Raw genomic sequence first — 18,819 nt, 5'->3', positions numbered from 1 at the left:
CTATTCGGGAAGCAGAGGCAGGAGAAATCTGGAAGCTGGGAGGTGGAGGTTGCAGTGAGCTGAGATCCGTGCCACTGTACTCCAACCTGGGCAACACAGCGAGACTCTTTCTAAAAAAAGAAAAATAAAAATAAATAAATAAATAAATAATTAGTAATTTCAAGACAGTGATAACACAACATTAAACCAATTCCAAGGACCCACCTGATGATCTCACTTGGGTTGAGGATAAGTAAATTCTTTGTGTGGGAAAAAAGAGTAAAATGGATGTATTAGGTGAATAAAAAGATTAAGACTTTTGACTCACGAAAACCTATTTCTTTTTTTTCCTTCAGAGCACACACACTTATTTGCCAGTCCCCCTGGCCCTCCTCTTACTGTTAGGTATGCCATGTGACTGCATTTATGCCATGGAATTTGGATAAAAGTGATGCACAGCAGTTCCATGCCGAACCCCTAGAAACTCCCACTATGATTCTCTGCTTCCTTCCCTACTTTGTCTGACAAGTTTATGCAGAGCGGCCAGGAGAGGATTCAAATCTTCTGAAGAGATGATTGATCAACAGTTTAGAAAGGTCCTGAAGCTCCCTAAATGCTTTGAGCATCATGTTAAGAGATTTAGGGGCTTATTTGTAACAAATACTAGTTCTCTCCTCAATAGAAGAAACCCCCACCCTCATAATATGTGATTTGCAACTCAGGAACTTATCACTGAGGGCTTAACTGGCAACAAGGCAAATCAGTTTAAGGATGTCAGCTAACCTTGGAAACTGGACAGACATATGAGGTAATTCAGGAATGTAAAGGAGATTTTGGTGGTGAGAATCACTGGGGGCAACGGGTATCATTGGTTGATAACAAAACCTGGGAATGGGGCTAACCCTGGATGTATATGTTAAGTAGCTGTAGTTTTAAATTTGGTGGGCCATATGGCTGTGGGTGGAGGGTGAGGTAAAGAATTTTTTTAACCAATGTTACATTCTCCAAGAGGCCTTAGCATCCTCCATAGCATCCTCTACCCCACCGCTTTATTCCTTTTCATGTCACCTTATTTGATCCATGACACATAATACACATTGTGATTGTACCTATATTTGCTGAATTAATTCTTCATTGTCTGTTTAACCCGGTTTAATGTGTTGCATAAGGTTAACTTAGTCAGTTTTATTCAATTCCAGTGTCTAATAGAGTGTTTATCACTGAATGATCAAATAAATTTTAAAAAAATCTGGCCCTCCGTATCTATGGGTTCCATATCTGTGGGTTCGGCATTTGTGGGTTCAACCAAACATGGATTGAAAATTTTCCAAAAAAACAGAATGGATGTGTCTATACTGAACATGTACAGACACTTTTGTTCTTGTCATTATTCCTTAAACAATTATTTACATAGAATTTACATTGTATTAGATATGTTAGTAATGTAGAGGTCGTTTAATGTATCTGGGATGATATGCATAAGTTACATTCAAGTACTACACCATTCTATATGGGACTTAACCATCCATTAGTTTTGGTATTCCAGGGGAGGTCCTAGAATACCAGGATACTGAGGGACACCTGTATATGAATATATGCACATACTATGCTCACTCATTGGGACATTTAATACTTTAGACTCTTGTCAATTGATTCCTGTCTTGTCCCTTGGTACCACAGTGAATGGATACTCTACTTCTGAGCTCAATTTTCCTTAACTGGGGCCCTGATTCATGGAACTGGACTTTCCAACACTGGACACCCCACTGCTTACATCTGTTTCATTTGCCTGCCGTTTTGACCATTGCAAAACACCTGCTCCTCCTCGCCTTAGATAGATCACCTGGGCTTTCTTCCCTTGATTTGGGTGGTTTGTCCTTGTCTCTCATGTCGATCCTCTCATTTCTGACCTTTCTTGAGACTCACAATTCCATGTGTTTGTTACCTCTATCACTGATATTGACTTCATAGTCGGGTCCAAGATCACATATCCAATTGCTGCCATTCTGAATGCAAGTACACCCAGTCAACAGCTGCCTCTGAGTTCTGTATCTCCAAAGGTTCTTAGTATTCAACACAAAAGCACTCTTACTGAGGCCCAGCTAAGCAACTCTCCTGAACTACTTGTGGTTCATATCAAACATGTATGGTTTTAAAAAGTAAAATGGAACAATTTAAAGGAATAAGGATTTAATTAAAAACATTTTGGTAGTGCTGGAAAACAATTGTGACAGGAATAATTAGACATTAATCTCAAAGAAAGGCTTAGGAGGTCAGATATTGTGTCTATACTACTGTTATTTCACACACGACCCCCAGTACAGGTACTCAATAAATATTTCTTTATGGATTGCTTGACTATTGTGTCTAAAAATTCATAATTTTAACAAATATTGACGTAGCAGAACATGCTACAAAGTCTGTTCCTAGTTCCAGTGCTTTTTAGCAGCTTTGGCTGGCTGGCTATCCAAATGATTATTTTCTGAGGTCTTTCATAGCCACATTTCATCACACTAGTGACAGCACTAAAGTGGTTGAGTGAATGTAGTGCCTGTTCATAAAATCATTTCAAGTAAAGGGCTTCAAGATTTTTCCAGATGTTATTCAAATCTGTATAATTATTTACAGTAGGACATAAAACACCAAGGTCTCACATATTTTTTTCCCTTAGTGAACTAAGCCAAGCCATGTGACAGGGCATTAAGGTACAATAAAGTTGGTCACTTCAGAATTTGTTTCCTCAAGCGTTCTATTTTTTCTCTAAATTGTGGGTAACAGGAATTGACAGTCACATGAACTTTAAGGGAATTAAACTCAATAGGCTAAAGCTTTGGTGCCTTGTAATGAATGGGCCACACACAGTGGGTGCAGATCACTAAGAAGTTATTATGTATCTGTTTTGAGATAAACACTTTGCTGCTGCTAATGTTCTGTAACTTTTTATTACATTTTCAAAGAAAGTAAGCCAAACTGGTTGCCATGGAAATGATTATGATGTCACAGAGGATGATGACTTCTCCTAATCTATAAGCAGCAAGAGCAGATGTGCTTGTAAGAAACAAAGATCTTGTTTTCATACAAATGCTCTCAAAATAAAACACAAAGGAAGAAAAATACCCAGAGCACATAATGCAAAGAACAAGAACTGCTTCTAAATAGAATGTTTTACAAAGTTTTCCATAAAGCCTCAGCTGCTCCTCAAGACACAACCAGCTTGAACATGGATGGCAGACATGAAATTACAATATTCACAAAATTAGTATTCAGTTTGCAGAATCTCTCTTTCCAAAGCCTTCAGGCATACTTTATGCACGCACAATTACAGAAGCAGGTAATGAGAGAGATTCTAATTTCTTCCTATTGTTGTTATTGTACTTCGCTAGATAAGTCTTGATAAAAATTGCTTTGTTAAAAAGAAATCTAAGCAACAATTTATTAATTCTATTGAAAATATCTTTTGGCTCTTATTACAAGATACAGTGGATGATTTCTCTAAAACACATATTACTGTGTCCATGGAGACGGGTAGTGACATATCAACTTTTAGTAATGAATCAAAAAGTTCCATAACAATTAATAATCTGCAAGCTACACTAATTTTTTACAATTTTATTATTTCATATCACAATTAATTTCACTTCAATTATTAGAGATTTTAAAAAAGGATATTCAAAGTTTATGACTATGACCTCCTGAAATACATAGATATGATAAACAATATATCAAATGAATGAGTTGTGTCAAAATATATTACAATGTTTTCATTACATCACTTCGAATTTAATCTTATGTGCCTTCTTGGTCATTGAGACTCTCCTAAATTAATTCTTTAGATTCTCAAATATTTCTCACAGTAACTTCAACTATTCTTAGAATTAATCAAAGTTTAAATGATAAAAATGAATGAATTATAGTAAAGTTCTCACTCCCTGCATTACAAAATAAACTTCCATCCAGTTTGCAACATGGATTTGCAAATAAGATTTTTAAGTTCTGTTATAACTAAATGAGAGATTTGAACTGAGTGAAAATGAGACAAGTTAACTATTTTGATGGCTCCTAAGACCCCGCTCCTAAAGAAATCTACCAGCAAATAACCTTTTACATGAAAACATAAAACATTAAGACCAAGATACATTGTGCTACAATTCTGCATTACTCTTAAGTGTATGTATATCCAATTTTATATTCAATTTACTGTCAAAATTAATTTTTATTTAGAAATGAAAAATATTATGAGAATTATATGAAAGAAAAACAAGTAAAAATAAACAAAGAAGAAAAAAGTAAAAGTTCACTATGTTCTGTAGCCTGAGCTACAAGAAATTGAGAATAAGTTAACAGGTGTTTCTGAATGCTAGACTTTAATCCTAGTTTTAGTTCTGCTATCATATTGAAGTCACATACTATTTTAAGACATAAGCTCACTTTTTTAAAGTACATAGTATGAAGACAGTACTCTAAATGAACACCAATTCTTGAGTTGTATATTAGGAACTGAAAGACTAGGATAATATAAATTCTGAAAAGAGGCTAAAAACACTTGACAGCCTTTTTATAAACACTGAAAAGATTTAAGAGACACCAAAGAGATATTTGTTTAAGAACTACAGAAGACCATAATAGCTTGGTCAATTTAGACAAAGTGCAAAGGCCTAAATTTAAAAAGAACGTCCATATTTGAATTTAGAAGAAGAGAAAGGAAACTGCATTAAAAGTGCTTTTTAATGAATGAATGACTAGACAGTAGTGGAATATTTTATAATACTTTATTGATGAAGGCTTTTATCTCTATGATAATGTTTATTACAAGATAGTACCAAATCTGCTTAAAGCACTGTATTAAGAAATAAGAACACTATAAAAACAGTTGACTGAGTCTTTCTCTAAAATTGCTCTAACATAGCAGTGTAGATAAGATACACATACATGAAAAAATGTATTTTATTGAGATAAATGATAACATTATTGATGTAGATAGTAGGTGCTAAATAAGTTAACCTAAAGGGAATTACAAAGCATTCATTTATAATATATGGTATCAGCATAGTTCAGGGGCAAAAATAAAAATGTGGTGTAGCAATTTAACAGAATTAAAGCTGTATATAAATAAGGTGTAACAGACTATGTTGTCTTTCCATATACATAGGTTTTTGTCTATAGTTTTTTCTACTATTTTTGATCTGATTTCATTTAAAAATGCTGGAGCCAAAATTTTTCATTTTAAAGACTCCCAATGAGGGCAAACAAACAAAAACTAGGCAATTTTTAGTCTTTGGAGGAGAAAACTTAGTTAGCAGGTTGTCCTAACCTTTGCACTCCCTATGTAAGCATAGGTTAGTTCAGCTGATTGTTGCTATGTGAGGTTTTTCTAGGCACTTATATTATACAAATGCTCTAATTTAGAGTTGACCATGGTCTGGATAGAAAAATTGGAATCTGATATATGTTATTTGGGGTACTACATTTTGAAGAACAAGCATAAGAAATGGGTACTCTGATGTGGAAGAAAATATATTTTCATTAGTTTGATTTTTTCTTTTTAAAAAATGACATCAGACATTTAGGAAAAGGTTTTTAACTTTTGGGAAGGAAATCAATATAAAATTAAGGTACAAGCCTGAGCAACATAGAGAGACCTCCATCTCTAAAAAAATTTTTTTAAAAAGTTAGTCGGACGTGGTGGTACACATCTGTAGTCCCAGTTACTCGGGAGGCTGAGGTGGGATTATTGCTCAAGCCCAGGAGTTCGAGGCTGCAGTGAACTATATAGTCACAACACTGTACCTCAGCCTGGGCAACAGACAGCTATCCTGTCTCTTTAAAAAAAAAAAATAAATAAAAGAAAGAAAGAAAAGAAAATTAAGTTACGAAACAATGATCAGCTTTTATGTCACTGCAATAATTAACTGTGATAATTTCAATCACACTAATGTAAGAATGTCCTTTGTAAAACTGCTATTTAGAATATTCGTTTGTTTATCAAAGACATGCAAATATAACCCTTAGCCATGAATGAGGCATTGCTCTAAGCCTTGATGTGATCACCAATAAATATTAACTCATGTAAACTGTATTAAAAACAAAACTTAGGGCCGGGCGCGGTGGCTCAAGCCTGTAATCCCAGCACTTTGGGAGGCCGAGGCGGGTGGATCACGAGGTCAGGAGATCGAGACCATCCTGGCTAACATGGTGAAACCCCGTCTCTACTAAAAATACAAAAAACTAGCCGGGCGTGGTGGCGGGCGCCTGTAGTCCCAGCTACTCGGAGGCTGAGGCGGGAGAATGGCGTGAATCCGGGAGGCGGAGCTTGCAGTGAGCCGAGATCGCGCCACTGCACTCCAGCCTGGGCGACACAGCGAGACTCCGTCTCAAAAAAAAAAAAAAAAGAAAAAAAACTTAGGTAAGTTTCATTATTTCCATCTACTATTAACAGATGAGAAAACTGACACTATTAAGAAACTTCTCCAACTGTTAAGTAACACTGTAAATCACAGGAGCCTGGATTTGACAGCAGGTCTTCTGGATTGAAAGATCTTGATAATTAGACAGCCAATGGTACTTGTGCCAGTATCCCCTGGGACAAATTCCTCTTGGAGTACTGAGCTGGAATTTTTTTTTTTTTTTTTTATCTGGGCTGATGATTTTACAGGCTTCCAAGAGAATATGAGCTATGTAACGAAGAGTGTGTTTCCTTTTTAACCTGATTACTATGTTTGCAGAAGTAAGTTTTGTGTTCAATTGTGTTTTTTTCATAACCAAGATTTCTTGATCTTTTTCTTTCCCCTTTGCATCTTAGTTTCTCTTATTATTTTCTGAATTTACCCTGAATTCGAATTCCTGTAGGAAGTACTGGTGGATAAATCAGTCAACCAACTTCAAAAAGTAGCCACAAATCAGTCTTGGAAAGAACTATTTCATGTTTTCCCACTTATAAATCAAAGGACTAGAGGCTACTATCAATTATTTAAGATAAAGCATAGCTAAACTAAAGGTTCACTTGACAGTGATCTTCACTGCTTTTAAAATTTAACAGGAAAAACATATACACATTCGATTATATTTGGCCTTTTCAAAATATTCATTCTCTGCTTCAGTAGCATTAGAAGAACCATAGGCCACAAGGGCCACTTCATACAGTAAGATGAGGATAATGGTAATCTCTTGATTTTACCATCCTACATAAAATGATGCCATGTCCTTTTATCTTTCTTCAAAGGCATAATTACAGGGTAGAGAATGAAACACTATGATTCCAGATGACTTCTCTCTATCTAGCCTGAGTTCTACCACTAGCTAGCTGGTTAACTTTGAGTAATCAATTAAATTCTATGAGTTAAATATTAGATGAGTAAATGTTCTCATTACACAAATCCACTTCTTCCAGCCGGACTCTTTGATCAGTCTCTGGTATTATCCCTTAATTTCACATAGGAGGAAACAAGGACAAGAGCAACGAAGTCACCCAAATCAGAGTAAAACAGGCAGGTAATGGCAGAGCCAGAATTAGAACAAAGGTCTCCTGCCTTCTAGAATTGTGTTTATTAAGAAATCAAACGTTGCTGATGCATCTCATCCTCCTCTCTCTGACCCTGGAGGTTACTGCTATTCCGAAAGTGGTGTCTTTCTTTTATATTTTATAGTACTTTTCCTACATATACATATGTACAAAAACAATACATATCATTTTCTATTTTTTTAAGAATTAACAATTTATATAAGAATCCTTTTACAACTCACTTATCTTACCCAGCATAATATTTTAGGGATTTTTGTGGTGGTATATGTGTGTTTATATATGTATTGATTTATATAGTACATATGTGTGTGTGTGTGTGTGTGTGTGTGTGTGTATGTATTTGTTGTAGTATTTAGTAGCTGTACAATATTTCAATGAAATGATACACTTCAATTTGTTTATCCATTCTCTTGGCCAGTAGCTTTCAGTCTTCTTTTGACCATGTAATCCATAGGGAGTAAAAATAGCTTTTACATGGTGAGTCAATAAATAGATAGACCTCTGATACAAAAATTTACCTTTTATTTATCTTTGTTGTGTGTGACAAATGTACTCTATTCGAATCTATTTTATTTTTTTTTAGATGCTGGTTATGACTGACTAAATATACACAGCCTGCTAATGGGTTATAACCAGGCATTTGAAAAATATTGTTCTGGGAGATATTTTTCAAACTGCTATAACATTTCCAATACTCTGATATTCCTGCTGAACATAGTGGGAAGCTAGTTGGGGGTGAGTCCAGCTTAGAATTTTTTCTGGCAATGAAATATGGAATTAAATAGGAATATCTTTAACATGTGGATGGTTTAGGTACAGAAAACAAGTTTGAACCATTGTTTTAAGCAGTGAGGCTGATTATGAGGTAATTCTTAAAAAATGTGTGTAGATTTTTAAACAAATGATTCATATTTTGAATTCATGCTGCTAGCATACTACTTTAAGAATTTCTATGGACAGTCTATTTGTAAGCTGGAATGAATATTTTTTAGAAAGTGAATAAGAATCCCCCATTTTAATTTGATATTTATTCGTCACGGTCATTGAAGAATACCCCTAACTCAGAGAAATGGCTTTACCTACATTTTCATAAATTACATCAATAAACTTTATGCCTTCATTGCATTACACTAATATATTATTTGCAGACCAAAATACAAATGACCTCATTGACTTAAAGGTCTGCTGTGATGATGTTGTTATGAAGATTTCTGTGTTTAGTGAGTTGAGATCATTTCATTTTAAAAAAGGAATCTTCAATTACAGTTTGGTTACATGTTACTGGCCTTTGAAGGTGCATTTTAGCCTATCGCTGTGACTAGAGACATAAGAATATTTTGCTTTTAGCAAGGGTGGTAATTTCTGCTTCCTTTTTGGCATTGGCATCTGACTTGAGTACTCTAATTCTTTCGTCATCAGCTCTCAGTGTACAATGCTTGGCAAAATCTAGTGACTTCGATGAATAAACCAGTCTTCATATGATCCAGAGGCCTTAAGCTGCCTTGTTTTCTTACCCTGATTTTGAAGCAAGTAATGTAGTTGGCAGAGATAGAGCTGAATCTGCCAAAGCTCAGAATAAAGAACACTCAAAACATAAGTGCAAAAGAAAGCAAATAGTAGGAGGTTATCATCTCAATTAGGAGTCATTGTATGGCAGTGATCTGGAGGAACTTGGACTCTGGTAAACATTTATAAAGGTTTCTTACCTAAGTCTATCAGTTTGCAGTATAGTAACTACTGCAATCACTTGCAACAATGCAAAGATATAAATAATAGTAGGCATATTTCACCTATGAAGGCTTGACTGTCCACTTGACTCCAGATGGAAAGAATGAGAAAGTTGACACAAAGATTGAAATGGAAGATGGGAGCTAAAGCTGAGGTCAACTCCTTTCTTCTGCACTCTCAGTAACAACGTTGTTTAGAACCTCCTTTCTCCTGAATCAGTATCTCACTGCTCAATATGCTCTCAAACCTTTTTTGTTATGGCCCCTGGAACTCCTCTTTTAAGAAAAAGAAACAAAAACAAACAAGTAAATCCATCTATATCCTCCTATCTCTTAAAAAAAACAAAACAAAACAAACAAAAAAACAAAACAAACAAACAAAAAAAACAAAAAACATTGCCTAGGCTGGGTGTGGTGGCTCACTCTGTAATCCCAGCACTTTGGGAGGCCGAGGAAGGTGGATCACTTGAGGTCAGGAGTTCAAGACCAGCCTGGCCAACATGGTGAAACCCTGTCTCCACAAAAATTACAAAAATTAGCTGGGTGTGGTGGCGCATGCCTGTAATCCCAGGTACTCAGGAGGCTGAGACGGAAGAATCGCCTGAACCCTGGAGGCGAAGGTTGCAGTGAACTGAGATTGCGCCACTGCACTCCAGTGTGGGTGGCAAAGTGAGACTCTGTCTCAACAACAACAACAACAACAACCATAAAAACAACATTGCCTAAATGAAAGAGGTCTTCTTTGAGGCCAGTACTTCTCATCTAGGATGAATATGTAATGTGACACAGAAACCAGGACACTTAAAGAATAAAAGGGGGTACTATTAATAATTATGCCAGGACCACAGGTGTAAATTGAGACCGTTCTCGGCAAACCAGCTCATATGGTCAACTTACCCATAGTCCTCTCAAGTGAAAGCTTTTCATTTTCTATTGATTCACCTTGCTCAAGTTTAGATTAAGGAGTCAGCATCCCCTATACAGTCCAAAGACATTTTCAGAACATATACACTTTCATGTAAAACCCCAGTTCCTCTGATGCTCATTCTTTCCAGCTACCACGTCACAATTCTTCCTCCTTGCGTTTATTTATCAGTTTTCCAGGGATTCATTCTTCACAGACTTTGGTGCCTAGTTCAGTATTTCCCTCTCTTCCCCAAGAGCTACATCTCCTGATTATCATTTCACGTTTCTGATATTCCATCCCCTAGAGGCCATGACTTCTCAACCTCCATTCTGGATTCTGGTACCTTGTTCTCCATCAGAAATTTCTGTTCATAATCTTCTATACCTTCCTATCTCTCACTATTCCATCTTATGCAAATTATTTAACCTCACTGGGACCCAATCGAGGTCTCTGTATCCCTCTACTTCTACCTGTCAGTACCCTCTCTGTTGGTGTTCTTTGTATAGGTTACTTGATGATCCATTACTCCAATTCATTTCTTTAAGTCAAGCTCAACTTCTTTGATTCAACGTCTTCCAGCTCTGCAGCCAGTGAAATTTTTTTACACTGGATCAATCCTGTGGTTCATTCTTTTCAAGATTCTGTCTGGGCTGTGAGGCCAGCTACAGTTACAGCATTGAGCTTATTGATGGTTTATTTGTGGTCACCAGCCTCAACTGGGTCCTCTATTTGGCTTGCCTATTTTCTACATTTTTTTTTTTCAGTTAGCATCTCTCACTTTCTTTATAAAAGCAACTATTTCAAATTTATTAACTCTTCTTAAATTTTCAATCCAGTGGCTCTTCCTCTTACCCTTAATAAACAACATTGACACTTTCTTCAAACCTTTCCTAAACTTTCCATCATGACAACTCACAAAATTACTTACGTCTTCAACCTTCCTTTCTTACTTATTCTAAGCACATGAGGTATGTCGTCTTCTAGCTGAAGTTACTCATGCCAACTGCGCAAGAGATCCTTTTCTTTCCTATTCCCGCAGGGACCCCACTTTACCAATTTTCTCATTAGCACTGAGATATGTCAAGGTCTTACTTAAAATACAAAACAAAACAAACAAGAAACTTCCCTCAACCCCACATTTTCCTGTAGCTACTAGCTTCTACCTTTCCTTTTATAGCAAAACTTTTTGAAATTATTGTCTATACCGACAGCCTCCATTCCCTCGCTTATTCTTTTCTCAACAACTCTGCTGTCATTATTACAGGCAGAATTTGATGGTGTTAATCTCTCCTTTTCTCATTCTTAGATCTTTCGGGTTTCCTCTCAGATCTCTGTGGGGCTCCATTGAGACAGGTTGTCTCAAAAATACTGCTGTCCCTCATGAATCGACTTAAGAAGGCTGGCCTGCTTATGAATCCACTGACGTTCTAAAGCAGGTAGAAGGATGGTGGCCATATTCTCGAGGGACAGGAGAGAAGTCTGGCCAGGTGACAGGGACAGTGCTGAATGGCATGACCTTAGTGAGCCCCACTTTCAAGTGACTGGCCATTAGCCTTAAACTCAAGTTTACAGATACACTACTGTACTGTTCTTAGAAAGGAAAACCATACATTTCTAAACTCATAAGCAATATGTGGAAAAACCCCAGAAATATCATTTGTTTATAAAGAAAAATAAAATGATCATGTATATTCCCTTCACATATTAAAATCACACGGAAAGTGAAAATATCAGAAAGTTGCTAATGTTGGGTTTAGAACAGATCAAAGAGTTTTGTGTATGATAGACTGCCTAATGGCACCAGGCCTGACAGCCTGCAGTGTCCCCCTCACATCAGGAATGACCTCTGAAGGCAATATTTCCAAAGACTTGGGGGTAGGGTACTCCTCTGCCATCCATATTACGTTGTAAAGGAACATCATTCCTTCCTTTTTAATTATTCAATCAGTCTGATACCAAATATTCATCTAATATAAATATGGGAAAATGTTAAATATTGTAGTTTGAACCTACCAGATACCACGTTCATTTTATTTGCTGGCTACTACCTGATGTTTTAGGAAGCTCTTCTGGGTTAGGTTATTCAAAATACCCTTAAGCAGAGTTCTCCTAAAATCACTGATTGGCTTTTCAAATCAATAGTGTCTTTGTTATCAAATAAAAGCATTATTTCTGTTTTTAGAAAAAATAACCTGTTATGAGAGAGCAAATATGTAATTTCTACACGCATGGGATAGGAAACCCTAATTAGAATAATATAGTTACGTTTCTCTACTCCAGTATTCACTGTATTTGTAAATTAAAAATGAGAGAAACATTCTAATCTCACAAGCTTCATGTATAGACCCCAGCAAAATGTTCAACTTGACTTTTACTATAAACTGAGAGCTGTTCTCCACTGGAAAAAAAATCTGTTTCCTGAGAAATCCAAAATATCGTTTAAGAATGCCATAACCATTTAAAATTACAGTGTTTATCACAGAAAGCCATGCATTCTTTATTCACACATGTAGGTGAAGTATGTCTACAAAAGGGAGATGTACGATCCATCTGTTTCTGGGAGTAATAAATCTGAAATGGTCCCCTTTGAAATAAAATGTGTGAATATACTTGGTGACCCATACTTTTAAGTTATGTTCTTATCTGGATCTCTTTGTCACCATTGATTGTTACTCAATTCTTTGTAGGGTGACTTTCTTTCAATTCACTCTCAGTGATTCTCTCATGTCATTGACTTATTCAGAAGAGCTCAAGGTAGGTATTAATAAACATCTGATATTAACATACTAAATGCTAAATAGGTAATGTTTCACATATAGATAAATATTGGGTTTGGTAAAAAGTTCTATGTTGATATCACATTCAATTAACCTTCTTAAAACACCCTGGATATTCAGTACGCTTTCAAGAGATTCAACAGTGGACTGTGTATTACTCATAAGGCTGGATTTAACTACAGTAAGATGTCTGTATGATTGATGAAAATAATTGGCAATTTAGAGAGACTATAGTATGATGGTTATGAATATGGGCTTTCTAGAACTTAAAACATGTGTTTGACACTGTCTAACGCTGACACTGTGGGACCAGGGACAAGTTAATACTGTCTCCAAGCTTTCTTTATGTGAAAAATGGGGATAATATTACCTCTCTTAAAATGACAGTGGGTGTTAAATGAGATAATGCATGTAACATGCTTACCATGGTATCTGGCACAAAATAAATTGATACAATTATAAAAATGATATCTGTGACTTTCCTAGTCCAACTGATACTCTAACTTCATTGAAATCAGTTATACCATCAATTTAAAATGCTATAGATTCTTCATATGGATTTATTTCTCAATAATAGTACACTTCAAAAGTACAGTCTTCCAATGTGGCCATTTCTGCAATATAGTTTGCAGGACTTAGAGTGATATTCTTAGTCTACTGAGTGGGACTTTCCCAGGTGTCTAGTACCTCACCATGACGTCAGGTTTTAAATACTTTTGTGAAGCTTCGGCACAGCTGCTGGGGGAGATACTCTGATGGTGTTACTCTCTTCTTCATCTATCATGTCTTACGACAGTTCAAAATGCCACACTAAGTTCTATATTAAGCTAACCTTTTTCTAAACCACAGTCATGAAAATTGGGGGAGGTGACATTTGACTTTACTACTTGTAAATGACCTTTCTTTGATTCAATTCCCTTTTCCATAGCACACGCCCTCTTTCAGAGTTATAAAACAGAAAATGGCTCCCCAGTACTATCCCTATATGGTTCTCAATTCCCTAGGTTGTAACCACCCGGCTATAAAAATGGGGAAGGTGAAATCTCTGGATTATTTCCTTTACTATCTGTTGGTAATGTGTTCCTCTATTTTTTTTTTTTTTTTTTTTCAGTCTATACAGAAATGTTAAGCAAGTGATTAGACTTTGCTTTACTGTGAAAGAATTTTGGTTTATAAAGAGTTGAAGCTTCTCACAAACACTATCTATGTACTTCCACAAGCTTTTCACAGAATTGAAAAGACAGTATCATACTGCTATTGGCACTGGTTTAACCACCAAATGTTTCCCTTGAGATGCAACCTGTCATCACTCTACTTTAGAGTATGGATCTCTCTTGCAGAATCCAACCTTTGAGATCACAGATCTTTAGGCTAGTCTGTCCCATTTTCACCTCCCAATTCCAAAGTCAAATGATTATGTTTGGTTTTCCTGCTGGTTCCCAGCAAAACAAGTTTCTTTTTAATCTTTTGCATGTAGCTGCTGAAAAATATTCCAAATAATAAGAGTGTTTTTTTGGTACTGTATCTCAATAAATGCTCACTAGGCGTCTTCTCCTTTGTTACCCTCTTTTGGTAAGTTATGTCTGTACAAAGCTGAATCATATCTTTTTTATTTCTTGAATTAACACTTTATTGAGGATTCCAATAACTTCCCTGTACTTTTTGTGCTCTAAAGTTTTAGGGTTACTTAGAAGAATGGTCTTCCCAATCCTTTTTAGAGTTGACTTTGAGCGTCACCATTTGACCCAGCTCAAAGTTCCCTTGTTTTTGCATTAATGGAACTCATTTTATCAAATGCTAAACAAATCTGCATTTTGAAAGCAATTATGGTGGATTTTAATGACATCTTTAAAAATATGTGCGTTTATTTTATTCAGGAACCTCTCTGGTCCTCACCTTATTGGTTTAAGTCCCAGAATTTGTAAGTCTCATTTGGGATAGAGATAGCTTATCACCTGCTCTACATCAAAACACGCTCTCTGGAAGAAATCTGATAGTATTCTATCAACGTGTGAATTTAAGTCATAATGTTACCTTTTTTAGGGACATGAGTATTTGCATAAGAGCCTTATCTCTAATTGCAAAGTGACACTCTCAAGACTGTTAAAATAAACTATTGTTCAAGGTAGATGGAATTAGAAGACCCTCACCATGTGGGACTTACATGCCAGCTGAACAGACCCCAGACTATCGGTGTAGTGACGGAAGTAAAGTTTGACAGTACTTATATGCTTTACTTATGAACTGGATTTGGTATCTTGGAATATTTTCTTTGAAAAGGTAGTTCCATTTTTGGCTTTCTTGCTTCTTCATAGTGCCAATCTAGGTCAACAGAAGTGAGTGAGACCATTGTTCCATATCCCGCTTAAAAAGAGAACGCTGCTTCAAAGACAAGAACAACATCACCTGACAAAAATAAAACAAGTTATTGGTTTTAAAACATTGTGCTTATGTGTGCCTGTTATTCTTAACTTTTTCAGGGATTCAAGTTATTTTAGGGTACCTATTCTGGTTCATTGTGTTCTATATCTAGCACAATAAAGCCATTTAAATAAAAAAATTAATATAGAATTCATTTCCAAAAATGTCTTATTTAAGGAAAGAATTACAGTTTTCCAAATTGTCCCCTCCCACCTTCTGCTAAAAACAAAACCAAAACTTAAAAATATACAGTTAATTCCTTGAGCAAACAAAAGGGGATTTTATCCAAATTCCTTTAAAGGGTACTTAGGGCTTTTAAATCTAAAACAGATAAAACAGACTACTCAAAGAAACAAAACCAACACTCCATAATGTACCTTTTAGCTACGTTGACTTGTAAAATTTTTCTTTTGCTGATCACACTTAGTGATTACAAAATTAAACCTGTTGCATTTCTTGATAGTCACCCTGGTTCATGAATTGTCAGGTAGTAACAGGAAATAATTCATTTTTGAAACAGAGGGGTTACATAAATGTATTTTATTCCAAATTGCATTTTATATACAATTTTAGCCACTTTTCACATTTATGTTTGCAAAATTAATATACAAATGTTAAAAATATATATTTATATATAATTTTTTAAAATTTATATAACATTGTATTTTATATACATTTTGTAAATATAACTGTTATCTACCAAGAGGTTCAGATCCTTTGTATAGCTTGTAAGCTAGAGCTGACCTGTTAAGGATATTTGTAATATGACTTATGAGCCAAGATCGGACCAAATTCTTCATGAAATCAGCATGTATCTTTGAAATCTGACCTTTTTTGTCTTTTGAAAAGAGTTTAATACATGAAAGCTAGCTGACTATATAATTTCCTTCAGATTCATTCATTTAATAAATGTTTATTGAGTACCAACTTGTACCAAATACTATGTTACTTCTGAGAAAACAATGATTAACAGGACATAATCCCTGGCCTTAGAAAGATCATATCCCAGTGGTAAAGACAGACTTTATTTTAAAACTCAACACATTAATAAAATATTTACAAAGTATGTTATGAAGGAAATATTCAAGGTGCTACGATAGGAATTGGTGTAAGAAAATGTTTGGGTAGGTTGGGACAGCAAGGGTCAGAAAGAACCAGCTACGTCAAAAATGGTAAGGGTTGACGGGTCTGTTTCCTCCCCACCCTGTCACTTCTTCCCTAAAGTAAAAACTTAACTCTCCAACTGGATACAGTGGCCAAAGAACATGGTACTCCACTTCCCTAGTGGTATATTTTAATGCACGGTATAGCTATATGTGTACCTTAAAAAAAAAGTGTACAGTCTATGTCTTCTGGCAAAGGACAGAAATAAATGCACCCTCTAACTATCAAAATACTACCCAGAGACGCCGGGCGCAATCGCTCCCGCCTGTAATCGCAGCACTTTGGCAGGCCCAGCACTTTGGGAGACCACCTTAGGTCAGGAGTTCCAGACCAGCCTGTCCAACATGGTGAAAACCCGTCTCCACTAAAAATACAAAAATTAGCCAGGTGTGTGGTGGTGGGCGCCTGTGATCCTAGCTACTTGGGAGGCTGAGAAAGGAGAATCACACGAACCCAGGAAGCGGAGGTTGCAGTGAGCCAAGATTGCACCACTGCACTCCAGCCTGGGTGACAGAGTGAGACTCTGTCTCAACAAAAACAAAACCAAAACTAACAAACAAACAAACAAAACTACCCAGAGAAATTCTGAACAAAGTCAATCACAGTTTATACAAGGCTTCTTTCCCATGAGGGGATTGCATTGTGAATCTTAGGACTATAGACTCTACAGCCATGAAATAAAACCCCCAATCTTGGTATGAAAACATAATCATGATTTCTCTCGATGAGTCAGATACACCATAATCTGCAAATAAGAAAGGAATGTAGGATGTTAAAAAGAGGGAAACATTTGCCAAGATGGTCCAATTCTCCCAGGTGGTCATGAGATCTTTGTTATTCTAAAATCTGGGATCCAATCAGGGGAAGGCAGGATGACAGAATGTAGTGTCTGAAGCCTTAGCCACTAGAGGGAGAAAGTGTGCCTCTAGTGACTAGGGAGCCAATGAAAGTTAACTCTTGAAAAGAACAGGCTTCAAGGAAGCTAAATACAGCTCCAATAAACCAGGTGCAAGGGCTACATCAACTTGGTAACTGGGGAACCTGAGGATGTATCTTTAAGATTTCACAGTGGATCCTCTTCTACCAAATAATTAAATTGTGTAAACTATCAAACACATTTCATCTTAATTTCGATTACCTTTATTTCATATTTTCAAGGATCTCTATAACTGTACAGATACCTAAACACTTAGGTTCAGTTTTTAGGAAGGACTTATGACAATTTAGAGAACTTATGTTATCCTTTATATTTTGGGCATTTACATATTATAAACGACATACAGATTTTTTGAGGTAATTTAAGACTAAAATATTTGCTGTCTGTTGGGATAATTAGAGTGACTTACTGGTTGTCTACTCAGACTTTCCCAAATATGACTTTAGGAAAACTAATTTTATTTAAATAACTGGCAACTAAGTGTTTAAAAATCTGCCTTACCAATATATAACTCACAGGAACTGCAATTTTCCTTAAAATCATCATAATGTTATTGCAAGCCCAAGCCCAAATAATTTCTCTCCAACGAAAATTTGTTAATCTTGTTTGCTGTATCACACCATCTACCATTTTCTATAGTTAAACAAAAAGAGACTATCGTTATAATTGTTTAATAATACAATGTATGGCAAAAAAACCTTTCAAGAAGTAATTCATTATAAAAGCTACAGTGTCACACAAGTTATATGGTATCCATTATTTAGTTTGTGTCGATGTGAATTAATTCCTTCCCCATATCAAAATGTAAAGAAAAGACACTATCCAAAATTACCTATAGAGTGGTGCTTAAGGTACCGTTGATGATTTAATTTTCAATATATCGTTTTTTTTCTCAGCAGAAAAAAAACCTCAACAACTATTTCTGGAATTCTTCAAAGGAGTAGGAGTACGGTGCCTGTTCCGACTCTTCCAGCATTGATTTTCTTCACAATCTGTGATATGGTTTCTCAGAAACACCGTTTGGCAGTCCTGATAATTTCATGTGTTTTCAAATTTCAGCCACCCAGACTACACAGTTCACTATTTTCAGCTCCTTTCATTTTCCTTTTCCCTTTCATTATAGAAGTCTCTATTCCCTCTTTTCGCAAATGTGGTCAAGAAAGATACTAAACGCTACTATTTGTAGAAAGAATATGCATTTGTTTTTCTCTTGACGGTTCACCTAACTTCTTTCCAAATAAACAAGCTGTGATTGATAGTGATAGGTACTTCAAGGGTAGCAACTTTTCGGACCCTCATCCATTCCGTGGACTTTGGGGGACGTGGCACATGCCTCAGGGGAGAAAAAGCAAGTAAACACTTTAATTTTAAACTTGCGCTGTTAAAGC

At 35.9% G+C, this 18,819-nt stretch overlaps 2 long non-coding RNA genes across 2 annotated transcripts; one reads left to right on the top strand and one right to left on the bottom strand.

The window, feature by feature from the left end:
* Positions 1-79: 79 nt before the first annotated feature.
* LOC103876493 lies at positions 80-15,349 on the top strand. Its single transcript, XR_635752.4, has 3 exons — positions 80-3,310; positions 12,820-12,886; positions 15,225-15,349. It is a non-coding gene; the product is annotated as an uncharacterized LOC103876493 (long non-coding RNA).
* LOC116269189 lies at positions 13,452-18,504 on the bottom strand. The gene is made up of 2 exons (XR_004176635.1): positions 18,264-18,504; positions 13,452-15,315 (listed from the first exon to the last, which is right to left on the bottom strand). It is a non-coding gene; the product is annotated as an uncharacterized LOC116269189 (long non-coding RNA).
* Positions 18,505-18,819: the final 315 nt, after the last annotated feature.

Source organism: Papio anubis, chromosome 10 (assembly GCF_008728515.1).
Source record: "Papio anubis isolate 15944 chromosome 10, Panubis1.0, whole genome shotgun sequence".
NCBI lineage: Eukaryota > Metazoa > Chordata > Mammalia > Primates > Cercopithecidae > Papio > Papio anubis.
This window is presented reverse-complemented; position numbering and strand designations above follow the sequence as displayed.